The sequence below is a fragment of the Myripristis murdjan genome, chromosome 17, assembly GCF_902150065.1.
Source record: "Myripristis murdjan chromosome 17, fMyrMur1.1, whole genome shotgun sequence".
NCBI classification, from domain to species: domain Eukaryota; kingdom Metazoa; phylum Chordata; class Actinopteri; order Holocentriformes; family Holocentridae; genus Myripristis; species Myripristis murdjan.
The window spans coordinates 10,287,200-10,311,906 of record NC_043996.1 but is presented as its reverse complement, the minus strand read 5'-3'; the positions used below and the strand labels follow the sequence as shown (position 1 = coordinate 10,311,906).

The window sequence follows — 24,707 nt, the reverse complement described above, 5'->3', positions numbered from 1 at the left end:
AAATCTATCCATCATTCCTTTGAATAGCGACGGATCAAACGCACATTATCTGAGCGGGTGCCCGTGTGCACGTGTGCATGGCTGTGCGCTTGTGTTTGTGGTTTAACACTCATTTAAAAGAAGGGTTCTCTTTAAATCTCTGGCCCGGACGGTAAATATAGTCTCCCACTCAGGGAGCCAGGATCATTAAAATATACTAGCAAGCTTGCTATTTGGGCAGCAACCAAAGCCCTGGAACCATGACCCTCATTTTAGGAAACCAGGATTTAAGTGTTTATGCTGTAGCTCAACACTAAATTGTCAAATGCCATTTCTGCACGGTTTGCATGAGGAGCTCTACAGTATAGCAAAGTAGGGGTGCAGCACTGCACTATCAATTGATGAGTTAATCCTGTATCGCTTTCAAAAAAAAAAAAAAAAGTCTATAAAAAAGTGTCACATCAACAGTTTGTTTTGACAGTTTTAGGCATGAGATCCTTGCTCTTCTTACACAGGGCTGGGTGATATGGACACAATTACATCTTTAATCAAACACACACACACATATACACACACACACACACACACATACACACACACACACACAGAGAGATACAGATAGATACATAGAGAGAGAGAGAATACAATAATAATTACATTACAGTACAGTATTACAATACAGTATCACTATTTTGGCCAGCTCTGTGTGTATGTACCTCAGTGTTGGCTGAGTATGAGTGAATGGGCTATAATTCAATCTGCAGTGATCCAAGGTAGAGAATATGTATGCACAGTATGGCATGATATGTTCATGAATATATGTGAGCACTGCAGTGCAGTGGAGGCGAGGGAGAGGGGCAAGGATGACATGTAGATGTGGAGCACACACACACACACACACACACACACACACACATACACAAGCTAATAATTCACTTAGCATCGGCGTATCAGCTGAGGTCAACACCAATCAAGGTTGCACAGGCGGGGAGCGTGATCAATGCCAACAAGGTTACATGTTCATAACACACCTCTTTATCATACCTCAAGAGCTGAATGCAAATAGTCCTGCGGCCTGACCACTTCTGAAAGTCATACTCTCTTCTTCTGTTTCCCTCACTCATCCTATGTGCAAATCATCGCTCTTTTGCTCCATTCTCTCTCTCTTTTCCTTTTCGCGGCTCCCACTAATGAGACAGTAATTGGAACATGGTGTTTTTGGTTTGTCTCGGAACGCTTTTAGTTAGGACTCAGACAGCGAGAAAAATAAACAATAACACAAAGAACGCAAGCCCTATCGCAGAAATAACACTATTTTTAGCCGGCATCAGTCCTTGTTATTGTGTATTTATTATTATTCATTAATATTATTTTTATTAACAAGTGCTCTCTCCATTGAGAGCCAGATGAAGAGGTAGTGATCAGTCATGCAAAGCCAAATATTAATTATAAATTTCCAAGACGTGATCTGCCCACCATTCCTCTTTTAAAATTGAACAATTCACCTACTGGCAAGTCCTATAATATATTATATTTAGGGCAGGCTTTAATCCAGTGCACGGCAATGAGAGCATTGTGTGTTTTTAGTACATTCTGTCCCTGCAGGAGACCTGGCTAAATAACTCAGATCTCACTGTGAGTTCTCTAAGAAGGCTTGCAAACTGGGTTTTCTGGAACCACAAACTACTGGATTTAAAGTCGCTGGAGTCCCTGGATTTAGAGAAAATTCACTCTTAAGGTGTTTTTTTTTTTTTATGTAAAATATTTTCTACTGAAGACTTTTGTCCAAAAACACAATGCAGTGCTATGACTGCTTAAAATTTTAACCTGTGTGAGTGAATAAAAGCCCTAATTAACTCAGTGTTACTGCCACATTGTACTACCTGAGCTTTATAGGAACATAACTGCCTTTTTTTAGTCTTAAACAGTTAAAATGTTGATTTTAGGTCCATCGTCTGTCTTTGGGGCTAAAAATTAGATTGCTCTTAAACATGCATTCAGAGTAGGGCTGGGCAATAAGGACAAAAATCAGATATTACAATATATTAGTTACAAGATATTAGTTAGGATGATTATTTGTGTGTTTGATAAGCAATCATCAGTAATATGGATATGATGACCAAGCAGGTAAATTGCATCTCTTTTACGTAAGGCTTTAAAAATCAGGTAAAGACAATAGCTATTCCATATGCCAATATTACAACATCTAAATCACAGTACCAGATGATATCTAGTCTCACATCACAACATTGTCATATCATCAATATACTGCCCAGCCCTAATTCAGGGGTTAAGCTAGAATTAATGTTCTGAATCTATCTTTAGGGTTCAATATAAGGTTTGTTCTAAAACCTTGATGATGTTTTCAGAAACTAGGATTCCACTTGTTGAAACACCCATGCAAGGACTGAGACCTGGTTGAACAGATACACAGGTGGAAATGCATCTTGTATTTGTAAAAAAAGCCCTGTGCAGTCTCATACCGGCTTGCAGAGGATGTGTGTGATCCAACTGCAACCAGATCTCAGAGCAGACACTCGAGGTGCATAGCAATACGAGGTGTGACTGTAATCCAGTCCAGGTGTAAAGAGGGTCTAAATTCAATTCAATTCAATTTTTTTTTTTTTTTTTCTTATAGGTCCTTCCCTGAAAAATGTCCACGGTGCACAGGAAGTGCTGCATTTTATGTTGCATCGCTGCAGGAGGACAAGATGTTTTGATTGAGAAGATGGCGACAGGAGGAGGTTGGGCCTCCAAATGGACCAACGATCGACTACTGGAGCCTTTTAAAATAAACACTGACATCATCCACTTTTTGCTCTGACAGAGAACGCATGAATAATACAATGAGTGTGTGTGTGTGTGTGTGTGTGTGTGTGTGTGTGTGTGTGTGTGTGTGTGTGTGTGTGTGTGCAGTAATGCTAGTGGAGGGAGAGAATAAGAAATGAGAGTAATGTGTGATGAGTTGATAGTAGTGCAATTATCACACACACACACACACACACACACACACATACACACACAAGCATGCAAACACTATAGCTCATGCTTATCTGTCTAGCAATATTATAGTAATACATTATAATCACAACACTTGATCGCTGTATCTGGGACACCCGTTGCACTTTGGGGGAAACATTGCTGCTTTATCTGCAACGCACACGCACACACACACACACACACACACACACACACACACACACAGTCAAAAAAAATCCCCCACAATAATGACGAACCAAATCTCTGAGCTATTAGGTTAGCAGCACATGTACTGACACAATACAGCGGGAGCAGACCTGAGGCGGTAAACTCTCGAAACGCACCACACACACAGCACGTTGGCCTGTTTGAGTCTCTGATTCAGCCTGGGTCACACTTTACAACAGGAAAACACAAACAGGAGAAAAACGGAAACACTGCATGATGTTGCTGGATCCAGCGTAGCATCCATGTCAACATTTCTCGGCTTCTCTCCGGTTTCTTTCTATGTCTGTTTTCTCTCATGTTGATCGGTCGGGCCCTCTCTCCACATAACTTATGCATAAAAGCTGAGGGAAATAGAACAGAAGCTCCAAAATCATCTCTCTCCTCTGAATTTGAACGTCTTCACATAGGATCTGAGGATCCCCAAGGGCCCCTGCGGGGGTTCCAGAGGGTCCCGCAGCCAAATGAGAAATAGTTGAACTTCACCAGAATTTAATCTAATCAAAATGATTCCAATTACAAAATGTCCCGCATGAGAGATTTAGCTGAAGTTTGGTGGTAGATTCAAACAAACAATTCAGTGAATCACACTGCTTTACTTAAAACCTTGTATGAAAATGAACTTGTAAACAGAAACCATATATGTCTCATTATATGTTCCTTATATGTTATTTAAACATAGACATCAGAGTGAAAGAACGGATATGAAGGTGCAACTTTGGCCTGTAGCCTTCAAGTAGAAAACAAAGCACCTAAACTGTGGCTGCCAAATTAAAATTCTGTATTCTGTTATTCATGCATGCAAGTTATTTGAAATAACACCCCGATTATTTAATGATAAAAAAGTATTTACTGATTTTTGTCATGGTCACAATACTGGTCATTTGGTGGTGCCAAGTCTAAGAACTAACAGTATGATGAGAGCTGCTTAGAAATTATGGAGCTTCTTCTGGTTGGAACATGCTTATCATCAATCTCACACAGACTAAGGTTATGAAAACAAAAGCTGGTGATTTTTTTACAGCATTCAGCCCTTTTCCATACTGTAGCATTTTTAAAAAATTAATCCAAAATTACACAGTATTGTAATATTGAATCACAGTAATCACCGCAATACATATCGAATTCGCACACAGGTATTGTGAATTGTATCGCATCGTAGGTTCCTGCAGATTCCCATCCCTAATGATTCTGTGCTCTTATTTTGATACATACAGGGTAAGCCTACATTAGAGTAACAACACTGAGCTACAGAGTGATGTAGCAAGTCGTGTCGATACTTTGATACTAAAAATGCTATTATAGATCATGTTCACATGGTGGCCGTTTTCCTCTGACGTCACGCTCAGGGTGGGAAACTCAGATGCTGTTATGATGTCGTTCTGCTGTGTTCCCAGCTGCATGTCATATAAACAGAGGCATTCTGACAAATTTGTCATTTCAGCGCTTCCCAATTGATGAACAAGTGAAAACATAATGGACGGTGAAAATCTGGAAGGACATCAGGCCATATTTCAAAGTTAACCCTTTGGCGCATAGCGGTCACTACAGTGGACAGCTGTTTAAAAGTCATTTTCTCCTAAATGCAATGGTTTCTATGGTGGAACTGCATATCAGCTGTTAGAATGCTCTCTGCTGCTCCCCTCCATTGAGGTTTATGCAGAGACTGCCAATTCTTGCTGCTGAAAACATATTAATACTAGTATCATGACATGGTAATACCAGTCCTACATCCTTAAAGAAGTAAGGAGACTCACAAAAGTGTTCATGCCCTAAGAAGAGTAAAAACACACAAAAAAATCTTGACTAAGGCTTTCATAATTCATGCATCAAAGGGTTAAACTACAAATTTGATAACCTACTAGTGACCCTTAGACAAAAGCTTAAGTTAGCATTTGATAGTGTTACATGATACCATAGGAAAGGTGTAAATTATTATGAAATATCAATGAACATTATAGAAACATTTATTAAACATTTATTAAAGTCTATAGGTTACATTATTAACATAAATAATGTTCATATAGATTACATCCAATGCAAAAGTGTGTTGCAAGCACTTAGTAGTGAGTGTTTCGTGCAGCATGAAGAGCGAATATTATCCAGAAATCTGTGTTCCAGTGAGAATAACGTCAAATAACATTACTGAGTTAACCAGAACATTTCTGAGGTCGGGTGAAAACATAGCAAGACAGTTCACATTAAACTACACGCTTGACATTGATGACATTTCAGAATTAATTTCTGCCATCATTTGAGCTTCCCACCCTGAGCGTGACGTCAGAGGAAAATGGCCGACGTGTGAATATGGTCTGTTGGTGTCATTTTCTAAACTTTGCTATTGACCTGATCGCTAAGTATTGATTCTGGTGACATCCCTAGTATCAACAGCGATTCAACATGATACCAAATCGATAATGAGCGTCTTCTCGTGGAATAAGATCTGATCAAATGAGAGCCTGTGGTGACATCAGATTTGAGAAGCCCCGGTTGAAATCCTCCTCCGTCCCGTCAGACGGCATGACTCTCTCTGCCTCTCTGCGGACACCGCGCCACTTCCTCCTGAGAATTGCTCTGCTGATCCACGGTCACTGGTCAGGCCACTGGACCATAGAAAAGTACACAGCGATGGCTTTAGGAGATAGGCCGGTCACAGATCAGCACTCCTACTCAGATATTTTCTGCATGGCGCCTGGACGATGCTTTAATGAAACCACAAGCAGCGCCGGGGTCAGATTTCAGGGAGAATTTTCGGGCTTATAATTGAGTTCGGTTCTTTGGCCTCGGGATGGGAGGAAATGAGAGTGAGAGAAATGGAAAAAAAATGAAGAGCAAAAAAAGGGGAAAAGGAGAGAGAGAGATTGTTTCTGTCCTCCTGCCTCCCACTGTCACAGACTCTGACAATGCAGACTTTCAGCTTTCTGAATCTTATTAGCCTGTCCTCTCTCTCTCCCTCTCTCTTTCTCCCTCCCTTTCTCTCTCTCTCAATCATTTACAAGTGCCTCTCCCAACTCTGGACCATAATTGCCTATTCTTTCCAAGGTTGAGGGCAGAAAGAGAGGGAGACAGACGGAGGGACAGGGAGACGGCAAAGGGTGGAGAGATGAGGGAAAAAAAGGACAGAAAGAAAGAATGGAGAGAGAGAGAGAGAGAGAGAGAGATGGAGGAAAAATGTGAGTCCATATGAAAAAGAAAGAAAAAGAGAAAAAAAAACAGAGGAAGAGGAGAAAATAATTAGGAAACTGTTAAGCGTGCTCAAGCCAAACACTGACACTGCCTCTCTCTCTCTCTCTCTCTCTCTCTCTCTCTTTCTCGCCCTCTCACTCCCTTTTTCCTTCTGTCGTGTTATTCTCTTCTTCGTCCTCTTTTTCCGAGCCCTGGTTGTAGTGCCGTCCTCAGCTGCCACCAGTGACAAAGCATTCATGGCGAGAGCTAACATGCAGGTAAACGGAGGAAAGTGAAACCACAACAGCCAGCACTACAATCACCACGACGTTTCCTCTTTAAATTGATAAAGTGGAGAATATTTTGCTCCTCCCTTTGAGATATGAAGGCACTAAAAGATTGTCCACTCTGGTGTTACCAAATTTAGTCTTTGATAGCGCCGCCGGCGTGGGTTTTGCTCTAAAATGTTAAAAGGCAGAAGAAAAAAACTCAAAACTGACATGATAAAATCAGTTAAAAACATCAACCAGCATATGAAGCAGTTTGAAAGCTCACAATCAAGAAAGGCTGCTTTTAAATTTAATAACATCTGTGGGATGAACTGCAGTGTACGCCGACGTCTGATACCCGGATAAGACCGGAGTGTGCGATTATATGAGTTTTTGATTACACCTGGTCTTCATGTTGCAGTTGCTTTGATTAATATTTTTGTTTTAGTGGCTCATATCTGATGTAAACAAAGGACTTTCCTTTAACATGTTGCAAATATACAACATTTAAATAAAGGCTATATATATATAAAATGGTATAATTCCAGTTCACTTTGGGGTTTTCTTAAAGCCACTGATAAGTCATTTCTAGCCTTCATATCAAGGCAGCACTTTTCTCAGTGCTTAAAACCGATCCTGAGCAGCATCACCCACCCAAGCATGAATAAAGTATTTAATGGCTTGTATCCATGTGCACAGTGTCTTCACTGTCGTGTTTTTGTTCAGAGAGGAAAGAGACTGGGAGTGGGGGGCACGAAGCAGATGGACAAACCATGTAACACAACAATGTGTCCTGGCGAGAGAGAGAGAGAGAGAGAGAGAGAGAGAGAGAGAGAGAAGGAGAAGGAGGGGGAGGGAGAGAGACAGAGAGAGAGACAAAGACAAACACTGATAGGGCTGCAGAAACGTATGGACCAAGATACTATCGGACTGAAGAAAGGAGAAGAAGAGAGAGGAAAGAAAGGGCAGGCAGAAAGAGTGATCTGAATAGAGATGTAGACAGACACGCACAGTGACAGCATGAGTAAAGACAAGGACAGAAAAATAGAAATAAAGGATGAGGAGGCTGGAGATACGGAGAGACCAAGATAACGGAGGACTAATGTGAATGAGAGCCACAGATAGTGGGTGGTGGAGAGCCAAACGCCATGGCAACACCACTGCTGCCCAAACGATGGTGGTGTTTGGTTACTGCGGCGTTACACTACATTACTGCTACTGTTGTTGTGCAATTTCTCATTCGCCTCTTAAAGTGCTATCCACCAGATATCCAGAGAATTAAAACATGCCCGGGCAGGAAGATGCACCCATTTGTATTTGCCTGTTTATGCTGGAAATTAACAATAACAGCGGTGAAGGTTCATATATAGTAGTAGCTGTGGTTCACATTGCTGGTGATCTATGACTTGTGTTTGCATAAGGCCCTTTATACCAAGAAGCCCCGCATAGGAATTAGGAAAAGAGATGCGCAAAGTTCAAAAAAGAAAAAAGATTGAGATCACTAGAAAAGCAAGAGCTGGTAAGAGTAAACTGTTTTTACATAATAGTGATGGAGATCAACTGTGATATGGCACAAATGGAGACAAACAGTATGCTTTTCTGTCAGATCTCTCTCTACCTGTCAATCTTTAACTATCCTTTGTTTGATGGAGCTCGCTCCTGTTTTTGAAAATGGTGGCAGTAACACTATGTTAAGCGCCCAAACTCTCAAAGAAATCAAAGAGGGACTGGTTCCTCTGGTGAATAAAGGTGCTCCTGATTCCTCAAAGGGTTCCTGTCTTCTGGGGACGGAGTCTCAGATCAAAAAGGGGTGTTTGTCTTTCTGGTAAAGATTATTAGCCAGGAGAAGCTCAGTCGTTTCATGAATTCAGCACATCCACGACAGCCTTTGATTCACCGTCTCATTAGACTACTCATTGTCTCTCTGCTTCCTGACCCGTGTTTGACACGCCTCCGCTTTCCAACACAGACATTTCAACAGCTTAAAAGTGGACACTCAAAGCTTCCCCACCACTCCATTGCTTTTCTTTTTCTTTTTTTTCTTTTTTGCACACTCAGTGTAGCATATTCCATGACTAGTCTACCTACAAATAAACTTGCCTGATCTGAAGCAATTCCTAGAAACAGTCCAGTGCTCCAACACTGAGGAGACTAATACATGACATGACAAGGTTTCACACTTAATAAATGCCATTTCTTCATAAATGGATTTTGTTCGTTTGGGATCACACACTTGACAAGATGAATTTGGGGATCACACACCACGTATGAAGTTCCAGTTCAAAAGGCCTTTCATCGCCATTTTTTAGGAGAAAAGCTTGCATCTCCCAAAACCTCTGCACTCTTGGATCACGGAAAATGACCAGGGAATTTTTGACACAGTAAATTATTTGAAAATCAGTTTAGCATGTATTGTGTAACCTGATCTGACACTTTGTGAATTGCCCTAATGCAATAAAAGCCTCTCATCTGGTCGTCAAGCAGGTTCAAATGACCTACAAGGCCAAGGTTGGGTGCAGGACGATGTAAACACAAATTACATCGGTGTTCACATTTTTCAGCAGGCTGTGTCCATTGCCTTCTTTAAAAAGAGGTTCTTTTTAGGGGCTACTCACTAGCCAGATGCTCCGTATCGTGCTAAAGCAGGAATGCATGTGCGCGTGCATGAGTGCCTGTACCGTGTTGAAGCACATCCCCTCCAACCGTGCCAGAGCGGGGGAAGTGTACTGTATTCAAGCACGGTACGGAGCGATCAAACTAGTCAAATAATCCGGATTTTAGGGTCAAACGTGCTTGGGCATGGCACGAATAGGGTAATGTGAGTAGCCCCTTGAAGACATTAAAAGTTGTTTTTAAAGCACAGATACAGTTTTTCTGTTGCCATGTTAGAAAAAGAGACAATAATGAGACCATAATCCTTGATTATCATCATCCTATTAATCTGGAATTAACCCACTCCAAGTAATCTAATGGAGCTTTGGTGGGACAGCAATGGTTAGGAAGGGCTTTGCCCACTATGTGTGTGTGTGTGTGTGTGTGTGTGTGTGTGTGTGTGTGTGTGTGTCCTTGGATGCTGTTTTGGGCACAATTTGGACTCTTCGCCTTATTACATGATATCAAATCTGGCTCTGCCCTGCATGATTGGCAGAAGAAGTCACACCAGCATGCCAGTGTTTGTGTGTGTGTTTGTGTGTTTGTGTGTGAGTGTGTGTTTGGTGGTATAGCTACAGGTCTCGGTGCCACTGTCCAGCTGGCACATGTGGAAACTGGCACACAGGCAGACACACACACTCCCACATATGCAGCACCAGTGTTATCCTCAGGAGGGTGTGTATCCTGAAGCAGCCTTGGCCAAGTGAAGGCAGAGTCCAAGGTCATGATAATGGGCAAACAGCACATGGATTGATGCGGTTCGGGTGAGCAGGCACGAAACAAAGCCCCTGATTGGGAGCTGGGCCGGGGCTAGCCAGAGGATTACAATGTTGACTTGACTTTTAATACTGACAGTATGAGCCAGGACACTGAGAAACACTGCACTATACAGCCATCAGTGGAATACCGAGTTTGTAAACTATATTTTTGAATGTTATTTTGTGTACAGACTGTGACAGCAAATTTCCTCCATAGAAGACAATAAAGAATGAATGTGAATATGAATCTATTTTCCTGGAAACAAGAGAAAGACATGAAAAGTCTACCATTAAAGAAAGTAAATCTCACTCGTTTTAAAGCAAATCATAATAATTCATCTTTTTTTTTCAACCAAGAGACATTTCTTGTTACTGGTGCAGTGATCAGCTCTTATATAAGAGCACACTTATGTCGTGAAAATCCTCACAACAGGGAGAGCTGCACTGGAAAAAAGTCAAATTACTTTGCCCTACTGGTGGTTTCACATTTGTGCTGCTTAATATGTAAAACAGATGGAAAAAATACTAACTACTAAGTACCAAGGTGACTTTTTATCGTCCAACCACACATGAAGTGACACTTCTGGATACACAAAAATCTGATTTTGCTGATTTTACCACAATCAGAAGTGGTCGGGCAGATGCCACTACCTGCTTCCGTGTTTCCCCAACAGCACCTTTTTACCTTTTTATATTCTTGTCAAATGTCAAACCACAGCAACAAAAGCTGTGCTCCAACTCTCTCAGTGAGATGTCAAACTCTGTCAGAGCAACAGTGTCAGAGAAAGTAGCACCCACAGGCAGACACAAAGCACTAAGAGGGCGACAATAAATCGATAATACAATATATTGTGATACTTCCTCTTGTGAGGTGTTATCAATACACTAAATATTTGAGTTTTCAACTTAACTTGCAGCACATTTGAGTTCCTATGGCAAGGCAAGGCAAGGCAAGGCAATTTTATTTCTGCAGCACATTTCATACACGGAGCAGCTCAATGTGCTTTACATACAAAACAAGAAAAGTGAAAACAAACAATTGAAAAGAAACAAACATTTAAAAGAAATAAGAAAATCCATACAATAAAAAGAAAACAATTGCAGAAGAAAATAATAACAATTAAAATCATTATAGTTAATAAATAGATTACAAAAGTGCAGAGAAATAGAAAGGCAGAAAGAAAGAAAAAAGCTAGACTAAAATGGAGTATAAAATAGGAGTGCAGCAAAAAATAATGAATTGCTTTAAAATGGTAACAAAATACTAAAAAGCTTTGAAGGAGCTCGCCCATAAGCACATGAAAAGAGAAATGTTTTTAGCCTGGATTTAAAAACATTCACACTTGGGGCTGATTTCACTTCTGTTGGTAGTTTGTTCCATTTGTGTGCAGCATAACAGCGAAATGCTGCTTGACCATGTTTAGTGTGAACTCAGTCCATAGATCTCATAGATCTCAGAGCTCTACTGGGCTTATATTCAGTTACCATGTTGTTGACGTATTCTGGACTTAAACCATTCAGTGATTTGTAGACCAGTAGCAGAACTTGAGTTGGATATGAGTTGGATTTGTTCCCTGCCTTTAGGCATTTCGACTGCACCTGTTCTGTCATGTTCATGTTGAGTTGTTGTGTGTATTAAAACACTGAGAAACATGATTGATTCCTGCTTATTGAAAAAATTCAGCCTTTTCCAGGGTAATTTTTCTTCTGCAGTCACATATATTATCATGCATCATAGCTGATTATTTTACAAAATATTGCAGAATTGCCTGTATCGCGATACCATCGTTATCGTGGGTAAAATATCATGATAATATTGTATCGCGAGTTACCCGGTAACTCCAACCCCTACTACACATGGATTAGTGGATTGCTATGTCAATCATTATTTCACAAATGGTCAACTGTAACCTCTCGTATCCAAAAATATCCAATGAACAGGCCACACACACCCAAATATTCAGAACAACATAGACTCATCTTAATTTCATCAGTTTATTTTGGCCATTTCAGCAAACTCACATAGACAGTCATGTAGTAAACAAGGATGATCTTTATGGCACATTGTTGACCTCAGTACCATGTGACCCTGGAGGCCACTCACCTGCCTACACCTGTACATGATGAAGGCCAAAAGGGTGAAACTCCAACACCACAAGTGAATACTGTACCTCTATGTAGTCCAGACACAGTCTCAGCATAACATATAGGCCATAGGAGGGCTTTCACACCTGCACCTTGTGCCTTTACCCCCTTGGTCTGGTTTTGTTTGGGTCATTGTGAAGCCAGCAGTCACACTCAGGTGCAGACTAAAGCAACCGGACCGAGACTCTGTTGAGAAGGAGGTCTCGGTGACAAACGTGACCCAACCTAGATTTGACCCAGCTACAGGAGGCATCGTGTGTTTCAGGTTGAGGCAGCTGCTGTAGCTCAGGTGCACATGGTAGCCTTGTAATTAATAACAGAAAGAAGCAACTGGGTAGTGTGAGCATCGAGCAGTTAGCAGCACATAGGAACACAACGGAGCAAGTGTTGACATGGAGCAACAAGGAAATACATTGGTATGTAGCCCAATTGCGGACTGCAACAATGAAGAAATGCCAAGGCTGCTGCTGATGCTCCATGGCCACACCGGATACTGCATTGGCGAAATGTGTTTGCACAATAAAGTGAGAGAGGGGGAAAAAACATCCCCAAGTAAACACTTCCTTTCTCCACCTTGCAACCCTGTCATATTTGTCTGACCCTGACCGATGAGCAGGCTGACAACTCCCACGTGGCTTTTGTTGATTTAGGTTCATTTGAATTTTTTTTGCCGTGTGAAATCAAACCGAACCAAGCGAACAATACCACAAAGTATCGGCTATTTCATTCATTCAAACCACAGCAAACAGACTACCAGTGTGAAAGCGCCCTAAGACATGGAGGGACGGCAGGAAAAAGAAATTGGTTAAATAAATAAGTAAATACAGCCACAGGAGACGCGCCACAGCCATTTTCAGGACAAGTACGGATGCACAACAATGTAATCTCCTGGATTTCAAAAAAAAAAAAAAAAAAAAAACATGTCAAAGCACCAAAGTATACATAACCATAGCCTGAGACATCAGATACAGCCGAACGAATCCTAATAGTGAGCACTTTCAGCAGCCACTCTATCGTCTCTGCCTGGGCTCAGAGGACTTCATTAGTATCGCTTTCAAAGACCAGTTTCAGTCTCAGGTGCTTTAAACGCTGCTCCTGAGGGCCGTTCACCAAGACGTACCGATTTCTCATCCAGCTGCAGAATTTGTGATGTTTGCCATCTCTGAAGACGGTATTTTGATACTGTTATAATCTAGATAAGAGGCTGGAGACGCCAAAGAGATAATCATTTGACCCCCTACTGCTGAAGAACAGGAAGGGACAGATTATATACCCTGGAACTGTAGTCATCTGGGATTAAGTTACCATTGCAATTTAAAGTCACACTTAACCTGCAAGAGATCAATGCTAGTGTTGTGTGTTTGGGTGTCTTTGAGAGTTAATGCAAAAACACATGAACACACACACACACACACACATGCACAAGTATATGTGATAGATGTCAGTGTACAGTGTTCAGTGTGTTCATGTCTGTCCTTATATGCCTCTGCTTTAATCTCCTTCACTTCCTTTCTCCCAGGAAATCTCCCTTCTTCTGTCTGTTAACATTAAACTGGTGCGCGCACTCACACAAACTCACACACACCCACCCACACACATGCACACACACAGAAATACATGAGACAAGAGACAAGCACTGATATGCGCTCGCATGCACACGCTGGTACACAACCACTCACTCACACGCTCTTATTACTCCTGAGGACATGACTGCAACACACATACACATGCTACACACATACACATGCACACACGCAGATACACACACACACACACACACACACACACACACACACACTCACTCACTCACTCACCCTGTTGGACCTGACTACTTCAAAGAAAGCCAGTTTCGAAATGAATTCAAAGCAGCCATGCCAAGCTGGTAAGGAGGTGGTGGGGGGTTACGAGGCATGAGAAAATAATCACACATACACACACACACACACACACACACACACACACACACACACACTGGAAGGCCTTCTAACAAAGCAAGAAAATTGTTTATGTCTCAAAAATTGATTGGATTTTCAAATGTAGCCGAATCCAAAAATTGAGCGTTATCCTCCATTAAATCCCCACTGAAACAAAGTTTCTTCAGCACAGTAGATCGCTAAGAGTGACCTCTAAAAGTGCTTGCACGGAGAATTATTTTGTAATGCCTTTATACTCTGTATTGTAATTACACTGGATGTAAAATGACTTAATGACTGTGAGGGTAAAGTGCAGAAGTTTTCATTTCAGTGAATTTTCAGCCACGTCATTGAAACAGTCAGAGGACGGCTACTTTCTGCGCTCGCTGCGTTCAGTCTCTGCGACAGTTTAGTTACTGAACAAGAAAGGAGACTGTCCGTGTTGAGACTCTGCAGCAGCGGCACGATGAATAAAAAGCGGCTTGATAACTCAGGCCCTTGTTTACACCACAGTGCATCATTATAATTAGGAGCCACACAGAGTCGTGAAATCCTCGGAGTCTCAAAAACACCTGAAAATAAGAAACCAGCTGGGCTGTGATGTTTATATGCAGCAGAATTTTGGGAAGTGCACATTCCCAATATGACTAGTCCTGGTAAAGTAATACTGTGGGACTTTTATTTTGTTCCAGTGTCCACTTCACAAAACAGACTCTATGTTGTTGGGTTCAAACCCTTTGGAAAAGAGGTGACAGCAATGGACGTTTACGAAAATACAAAGCAGATGATTGGATCAGAAATCTGTCTATCATCAGCTAACTCATCCAATCAGGAAAAAACGAGAGTGCAGAGGCCCAAAAAATGGCAACTACCAAATTATAAATTATAATAAAGTTAATACTATTGACTGTGCTGTAATGTTATATATGGTGTAAGCATATTGCTAGGTTGGTAGCATATTCTTAGTTGTGTTCTATAATTTTTTAAGTAATGTAAAATCACCAGAACTCATAATTACAGTTTTATAATGCATATTCATATATTCATATTCATATAAAATTTATATATCTATCTATGTGTACTGTATTAGTATGTACTGTATTATTATTGTGTTATTATTACTGTATTAGTATATAATGTATTATTAGTTGTGTTTCAAATAACACTGCTTCCTTTCTTCCTTAATGTTGTGTAAATCGTTTTTCTTCATGTTGGCTCCAATGAAAGTGAGGATCGGTCCTCAATGTGTCGCCGAGACTAAATTAATAAAGGTTTGAATGAATATTGGGAGAATCCAGCCAACTCCTATCAATAACAGTAGTGGTATAGTAGCAGTATAAGTAGTACCAGCATTAACAGTATACCAGTTTATAATAACATCCTGTGCTGTTAAAGTGCGTCATTGAAACTATTAGCTGCTATTTTCTTTTTCTTTTTCTTCTTCTTTTTCTTTTTTTTTTGTGGCGCTATGCTGCTCGTTCACTGGCAACACTGGAACAGCTGCAGTATAACAACTACATATGCAAAATGAAGTAATTACTGAGCAAAACCTTAATCTGTCCAAATACTTCTGGCAGCCTGAAATGGGTGTGGGATGTGCTTCAACTGTTCACACAAAACAGCAGAAAAAGTCCATCAAAGCACCTTCACGGGTCTGCCATTTCACACCCGCGGCAATAAGAGCACACAAGGCAAAAAGTACAAAACGTGCTCAAAGAGCTATGACGTGCACTGTGTGACGGGAATGAGCCAGCGAGGATGAGGCATCGGTGTAAACATGAGTCATTCAGGAGCTTTGTGGCCCAGACTAATTCATATATGAAATGGCAGTTAAGTGGAGCTGCGAGCCAGACAGACGGGAAGACGCTCAGACGGATGCAGGGCTATAGGAGACAGACGGAGGAGCTGGAAACCCTGAGCTGGAAAGGAAAAAGCCAGTGGAGAGCGTGATTACAGAGAGAGAGAGAGAGAGAGAGAGAGAGTTATCTATCTCTCCACCTGGTCGTGTTTGCCTTGCCAGAGGCCCTGACAGGCTGGTATGGACTTAACTGCACCTGGGTTCTCTCCCTCTCTCTGTTTGTCTCTCTCTCTCTCCCATGAAAGCTCTCTATCACTGCATTGGCAAAAGGTAGCGAGCTAAAATATGGTCTGCAGTCCAAAAAGAAAAAAAAAAAAAAACAAGCAGGAAAGCAACATTTCTCTTCTCCAATTCTTCCATCCAGCAATTATGCAGTAAACTCGTCTGCACACTTTAATGATCGGTGCGCACGCAGCCGCTGTTTCAAGCGGTGTGCATTGGACTCAGCAGGGGTCTTGTTTGATGCGGGGGGTGGGGGGTGGGGAGGTGGGGGGTTGTGGCGCTCTGAAGCCGATTCCGTCCAATAACTTCCAATGACTTTTCCAGGACCATTCCAAAATGTGATCCTAACTATACAATAATCCAATACAATAGTCCTATTTTCAGATCTTTGAAAGTTTTATGCCTTCTGTTGACTGGCTGAAATGATCAATTCAAGAGTAAAAGATAAAAAAAAAAAAAAAAAAAAAAAATACTTTCCAAAGTCTTTCCAAACTTTCCGGGCCTGGAGACTTTTATTTTTAAAATCCATGGCTTTTGTGTTACGGCAGGAAGTGATTCTGTGTCCGGGGAGTAAGACAGCGGCTCCACCCAGACAAATGCTGCATAAAACAATGAAAAATGACCCTAACCCGCATACAAGCACCATTTTCTGCCAATACAACACACACACACACACACACACACACACACATATATATATATATATATATATATACAGTGGACTTAAACAGGTTTGGATATGCTGATACAGAGAGATTTGATGTTCATGGCAAATTAATATAGGGGGTACACACACAAATATAGGTGCATACACACACACACACTGAATTTCTTTGTTTTCCTTTTTTCACATATAAGCTCACTTTCTCGCTCTCTCTCCCCATGCACACACACAAACAACCTCTCACAAACAAACCTGCACACACACACTCAAACAAACATGCACACACACACATGCACACACACACACACACACACACAGCTGTGATCAGTGTAGGTGTGTGATGCCAGCCCGCAGCTGATGATGATTTCTACCTGTAAAAATGAGAACAGACAGCGAGATGTGGTTCCTTTCAGCTCTGACAAAACACACACCTTGGCCAATTCAATTACACACACACACACACGCACATACACACACACACACACTGAACTGCTCAATAACAATACATCACCGTCTTCATAACAAATCACCTCTTTCTTTCTTTCTTTCTTTCTTTAATATATCCCAAAACAACAGCGATCACTGATTCAACAGAACGTCAACGGTGCCATCTAACAGGAGCGCTTTCCGTTTCCGAAATGTGAGGCGGACGATGCAGCAAAAGAGATAATAAATGTACAAGGAGGCACAAATGCAAATGGGGATTAAGGTGAGGAGAGAGAGAGAGAGAGAGAGAGAGAGAGAGAGAGAGAGAGAGAGAGACAGGGGCACAGAGAAAAAGTCAGAAATTATGTTTTCACCCAACTGTCAGGCAAATTTTTACACAAACTTCTGAACTGTCACAAAAAAGTTAAATGTGAATAAGGTGTGTTTCCGTCAGCAGAGTTAGCTGCCTGAATGGTAAAAAAAAAAAAAAAAAAAAAACATAAATAAAAATGACACTCACAGGAAAAACAGAATTGATCACAAAACAATACTTTACACTGTAAAAAGCCTTTGAACTGTTGCAAACGACACTGAACAATTTATGGGACCAATCATGCCAAGCCAATGTCATTACTTATCCAAAATGTTTATTTGCATTGCTAGTTAATAAAATTTCTCTCTTTAGCCAAAAATTACATAATAAATAAATAAATATTATAATATATAAGTTTAATAATAATAATAATAATAATAATAGTAATACCTATGGCATAGTAGTAAAATAATATTTTAAATTCAAAGTAAAATTAAATTAAATTAATCATCAACATTAAACTACAGAAGTTCAATAAAAAGCTACAGATATGCAGGAAGACCCAGAAACACTAAAAAAGAAAAGGAGCCATGCAATCTCTGCCATCTCTCTCTCTCTCTTCTCTTTCACGCACGCACACACACACACACACACACACACATACACACACAACCTTCGGACCTTGGCGGAGGTTCAAATGGGTGCTGATTTAACTGATTTAACTGCGGTTTTGCTTTTCTGCCGGGCAGAAACCCCTGGCAACCCGACTCTATCTGTCTCCCAAGACACAGTGACCGATCCGATTTCAACAGAGTGCCGTGAAAGAGCTGAAGGAGAGAGGGAGGAGAGAGGAATGCTGGAGAGAGGGAGGCGACTGAAAGAGGGGAAACAGAGAGAGAGAGAGGGGAGGGGGGAGTGCATGGAGGAGGAGGAGGAGGAATGCATGCAAAGCGGCGGAGAGAGAAAGATAATCAACGATGGAGAGGGCTGGAGAAAAGTAGAGAGAGGGGAAGAAGTGAGAGAGAACAAAATGCATGGAGGAGGGAGAGAGAAAGAGAGAGAGAGAGAGAGAATGTATGGAGGAGGAGAGAGGAAGGACAGAAGGCTTCTTTTGTTTCCCCTCCATCAGCAGCTGTCCTCTCCTCCCTGTTCAGCATGCTCTTTCATCTACAGCCACACAGACACACAGAGAGAGAAAGAGAGAGAGGGGGAGAGAGAGAGAGAGAGAGAGAGAGAGAGAGAGAGAGAAAAGGGGGAGGATCAGATGAAATCCAATTTTTAGTGTTAGAAAGATGAGCGAGGAGAGGAAGGAGAAATGAAAAGAGATATGGGATGAAAAGCAGGGTCAGAAAGGAGAGGAGAGGAGAGGAGAGGAGAGGAGAGGAGAGGAGAGGAGAGGAGCTCCGGCTCCACCAGCGTCTCTCCCGTGGTAAAGCGATCCTTCTGCCCCCTGCGCCGCTCACACTGACAACAAAGCCTCCAGGTCTCCGGCCTTGCTTGTTTGCACAAAAAGCATTCAGATACACAGAACAAGGGTTTGTTTATCTGGGATTTTACTCCTCTTGTTTCCTTTTTCCCTCTCACTATTTTGATGAATTATTAATGTTGTTTCTTTTTTTTCTTCGCTACTGTTGAATACTTTTCTTCGGAGTAAAGTGCATAGAGCTGTGTTTGCATATGACGTGCATGGATTCAGATAGATAGATAGATGTAATATCTCATGTGATATGTTACAAACACATTAAACCAACGTGAGATTTCAGGTACGCCATTAAAGCTACCGACAGCCAGCAGCAATGAGCAAGCGTTCCAGGTGCGGCTCTGAAAAGGCTTCCTCCTGCACGTACCAAGCAAGAAAACTCCAATAACCGGGCGTATTGAGCGAAATTATATTTTTGTATTACGCCACATATCTTGTTCATTACGGCCATTCGGAGGAGCGGTCAGCTCGGATGTCTGAGGTTTGAATAAATGAGCTTCCATTGTGCTGTAAAATATGTCAGGCAGCTGCAGGAAAGCAATATGAAATAGGCCGCCTTGGGTATAAAGGGAAATGTGAACATGATGTATTGCCAGACATTTGCTGACGCAGGTGTTATGAAAACGATATTCAAATGCCAGCCTGCCAAACGCCGCTGCCGGAATACATCATGGTAACAGTGTCCTGCAAAAACTTTGTGTTGGGGAGAAAAGTCGGCTCGGGAGGAACCGGGGCCTGGTCGATTTTCCGCTTGACTGTGCGATGTGCATGTTGAGTCGCACAAGCTGAGCGGCAAAAAAAAAATCTCAAGGAGTCATTTAGTCTCATACGTGTTTACAGCAAATGTTGTTAAATCTTCCAGCAATTACAAAAACGCCAGTGGGAGTTATGCTTGGATGAAAAATATAACTACAAAAAACAAGGCAGAAAGAGGCGGATTGGCTCTCTAGGATAAAAAAAAAAAAAAATGACATTTCAAGAAATTTGAAGGAAGTTGGATTAACTTTGGAAAATAGTGGAATTATCTCGTCCCACTGGCAGATTTTTTTAATTTGATATATTAAAAAAAAAAAAGACTGAAAATGAGATTCCACTTGTTAAGATGGAGATTTTTGCATTGAGTGCACTTTTGATGGTGTGGCTTCGTCATAAGGGCATCGTCTGTGCATGGAGGAGGGTTCAGGTTTGGAAGTACAGTCCGAAAACCCCAAAACTAAGACAGAGTCCAGACGAAGACAGTAAACTCACTTTGCTGCGAGAAGAGCACAAAAGGTACCAGCGGCATTTCATCACTTCATCAAACAAAGTGACAGTGAGCCACCTGCCTGCCTGCGAGTGAAACCTACCTGCTGCTGCAAAAAACAAACTCCACAACCAGAGCTGGGGTTTTTTTGCGGAAATCAAATGCCAGACGCGTGCGAGGCTGGTAAAGGGAGCAGCGCTCTGTCTGCTAAGTCATGCAAACAGGAAATACAGACTGTTTATGTCAGCATAAACACTTCATTAGCATAACCCGTGCTCTGTGAGCGACTTGATAAGCAGTGTGGCAGACGCTGGCTGCATCGCCGAGGACGCATTGATAGATGGATGGATGGAAAGTGAAAACGGCAGACGGGGGAAAAGAGGAAGAAGAAGGGAGGAGGGACTAAAGAATAAGGAAACAATTGGGAACAGATGGGAAGAGAAGGAGACGAGCAGATGACAAGACGAGGAGGGGAGGCAAAAAAGAACAAATAAAAAAAAACAGCGTGATGTGGGCACGCAGAAAAGTGAGTCTTGACAAATGTATTCTTCACCATACCCAAGGTTTGAATAGCTACTGTCATGCCTGTGAGACCACCCCCTACACACACACACACACAAATCTGTTATCTGTCTTTCTTTATCTCTCTCAGGCTTAAATCTGTGTGGAATCGCCATGTTTCCTTTCAGCACTGCAGAAAACACTGGAAAACTACTTCAATCTTTAAAATCCGGGACCGTAAAGAGCGGCCGGAAAAAAAGCAAAACGAGCAAATGTGGCATCGCATCGGTTTACTTCCAAAGCGTCTGCAATGGTTGATGGCAGAAAATGATTTCAGAAATCTGCGAGATCAATAGTAAATATCAGGTTTTGGTGGCGGTCCCTCGTAATCACAGAGAGCGTCTTTCCTGACTCGCCACTTTGCAACAGTCGTACAAGAAGAAAATCAGTCCTAACAGAGGCAGGGATACCAATTTCTCCGCTGACAGTGGATTCAATTGACCATAATGCTATGCAGCTGAGGAGACGTGAACCTCGCTTTTTCTCGCTCTCTCACTTCCTATGTTTTCTAATAAAAATAGGAAATCACTTGATATAGAAGTAGGCAGGTTGAAGGGAGGTGGGTACACTGAAAAAGTCGGCTAAATTGCGACACCTCATCACAAAATAACTCCTGGGACGCAATAAACAATGAAGACTGATGATAAACAGCAGTGCACCAGGGTGGCTTTTTACCTAAGCACTGCAGAACAGAGCCCAAAACTGTATAGATGTTAAAATGTTTGGAGAAACAGGCCATTAAAGGCACGGCTGCTGCTGGGGAAATCTATACAGTAATGTGTCATTACATTCCTTCCTCCTATATTCTGAACAATGTCATGTTGTTGTAATGTACAAGTGCATCTAAATCAGCTTATTTCCAGCAGCTCCAGTATTTACATGATAACCATCAAAGTTTTTGCTTCAACAAAAACCATCCAACAGCATCTGGCTGCTGGATTTTCATCTTCCCACTGCGGCTTCCATCAAAAGCAGAAAACCCATGTCGTCCTCAAGTATTTAACTCCTCTGCTGCTTAAACTAATGTTTGCCTCTCTCTCTCTCTGTCTCTCTCTCTCTCTGTCTCTCTTTCTCTCTCTCTCTCTCTCTCTCTCTCTCTCTCTGCAGGTCAGTATCGGTGGAGCTGTTCTCTGGCACAGTCATTTTTGGCAAGAGCTGGGAGTTATAATAACAAAATCAATTCTTTAAAGGCCCAATCTATTAAAAAATGGGGGTTTTTTTGTTTTTTTTTTTTCAGCCCACTGCCTGGCTATGAGGAAGCTGTAAACTGGCATGAATGAACAATGAAATTCAGGGTTTCTGACAGGGCTGGGCGATATGGATAAAATCAAATATCACAATATTTCGATATTACGATGAAAATGTCGAAACAGCTAATATAATGCTAACATGACTAATATCAGGACATTACATTATTCAACATACCAGATGGTCTCGGGTCTTATGTAAGAATGTCAATCTAAAATTGATATATTGCTAAACCATAGCATGTGATATTCTAAATAAACACTGCACATCCCAAACCTCGACCCTCTCCTTGTGTTTTCACGCTGAGCTCAGAACTGGGTCACTCTCGTCATACAGGAAATAATGTGAAGAATTGGCCTATAGGAAATATAAGTGGATGCATTTCTTCCCATTCAGAGTCCAAGCAAATGCATCACCCTCCTCCCCACTGTGTGTATGTGTGTGTGCATGAATATGTGTATGTGTGTGTGTGTGTGTGTGTGTGTGTGTGTGTGTGTGTGTGTGTGTGTGTGTGTGTAAACCTTTGTTGTGCTTGTCAGCCACGGCTGTCAATCACAGCTCTGTTGTTAATGGAAATGATACACCCACAGTTATCAAGCCAGGTGCTACATATAGTAAAATGTGGGTGCATGGAGGCAAAGACACTTTTAGTCCATTGATTGCACTGTTAAGGTGATTTGCCAACAGTACAAACTGACATTAACCCTCCTATTATGGTTGAGGTCAATTTGACCCCATTCAATGTTTAGCGTCTCTAAATAAATGATAAACATCGGGGGTTTTTTGCTTCATATTTAATGAGTTTTCCTAATGTAATGGGCACTACCGGGTAAACATGACATTCACATGATGATATGTTTTCAATGCCCTGTAAACACTTTGTACGCATCGGTTATAAATGACAAAAATCTGTACTTAGAAATAATATAAAGCCATTAAAACACCAAAAAGATATTTCTTTCCAATTTTAGGTCAATCAGTGACATTTTATGGTGATTTGCATATTTTTCCATAGTTGCGTAATAGGAATACTGGATGTACCAACATGGGCCTATGCTTCTCCATACAACGCATACCCTTCATACCTTCAGCTTCTTGGCATTTCGCCAGAGTATACGGTATATGATGATATTTGTGTAAAAAAAATTATCCTATTATCTGAGCTGCTGATGATAGAAGTAATTGTAGCATGTATGACATTTTGTAGAACACAAAGTAGTGTGTCAAATATACAGTTAACCAACTTCAAGAAGGCTTGTTGCGTTTAAATACTTACGGCCCACAGAATAATGAATAGATAGGAGATAACGTTGTGGTGGCACACTGGCAGTTGAATAAAATTATGTGGCTGATAAACTGTTTTTTGGCATGAACTCCAAAATAACCGCAAACAGGGGCAGAGCAATTTTCTTTTTTACTAGTCCTGTAACGTTTTTCCCACCGCTCGCAGTCACCGTCTTTCTCAGCTCAGCTCAGCTGCACTGCCCTCTAGTGGCACAGGCTGTGCACTACAATACATCACCTCAACACAGCATCTCCAAACTGATATGGATTGACTGTCTTTATTTTTGACGGTACTTAAAATCATACCATAGGCGTTTCTAGATACACTGGTATACCATAATACCTTGATACCGCCTAAGACAAGCAATAAAATGTTAATATGTATTAAGTCTGTGTAAACAGCTTAAGGAAACAAACTGTTCAGGTAATAAATTACAACAGCGTGCTAAGTCGTAAAAATAATGTATTAGTTGACCCAATAACGAAACATTTAATTCATGCAGTGACTTACGCCAGATTCAGATCATAATAGATTTCCCGGAAAAATGAACTGTCAACTGGGAGAAAAATGTTCTCGTCAAGTCGCTGCTAGTAATTACAAACAGGATATGTAGGAATTTATTTCCCAAATCTAATATCTCCCTCTTGGCATCAATAAATTGTAGAAGCGTGTCAACACGAGCAGAGGATCTACCGATGTTGGCAGTCCAAGGTAATAAAAAGCAAAATTTACAGTTGTATTAACATCAATGCAATCAATACTTCTTATGAAGAGTGGACAAGATCTTCAGCAATTCATCAAGGGTTGAGCTAAATTGAAAAATAACAAATGATTTTGGATGTGTGCATTCCAACTGGTTAAAAAATTAATGCTTTCGAGTTGTAGCAACAAAACGGTCCCATTCCTCTGTGAAGACCCCATCCCGCTCCATCCCATTCCAAGCTTTCCCATCCTTCTGGGAAACTCACCAAGCTCCATCCTGGAACGTGGATGCGCTGTGCACGAACCTGGAACTGACTGTGACTACTACCGTGATGTTTGGCGTACGAGCATACACAGTATTTGACCTCACGCATGGCTCTTAAGGATTTATTGCACGAACAGGTCTCATTACATTTCCATTACAGAAGTTGTACCTCTAATCCCAACAAATCCATCAAAATGTATTGATAAAGCAAAGCTGCAGAAAAAAAGTGTTTCAGTCACTCACTTGGAGTAAAAAAAAGAAAAGAAAGAAAGAATAACTGGCATGATACATACTGTAAGTAGTCAATACAGGCTATGAATAGTAACAGAACATATTGAAGAGAATTTAAAAGATG

At 41.3% G+C, this 24,707-nt stretch overlaps 1 protein-coding gene across 1 annotated transcript in view; it reads right to left on the bottom strand.

Moving 5' to 3' along the window:
* Positions 1–24,707, bottom strand: part of b4galt2 (UDP-Gal:betaGlcNAc beta 1,4- galactosyltransferase, polypeptide 2) — a 144,993-nt gene that overhangs the window by 82,803 nt on the left and 37,483 nt on the right. The window lies entirely within an intron of this gene.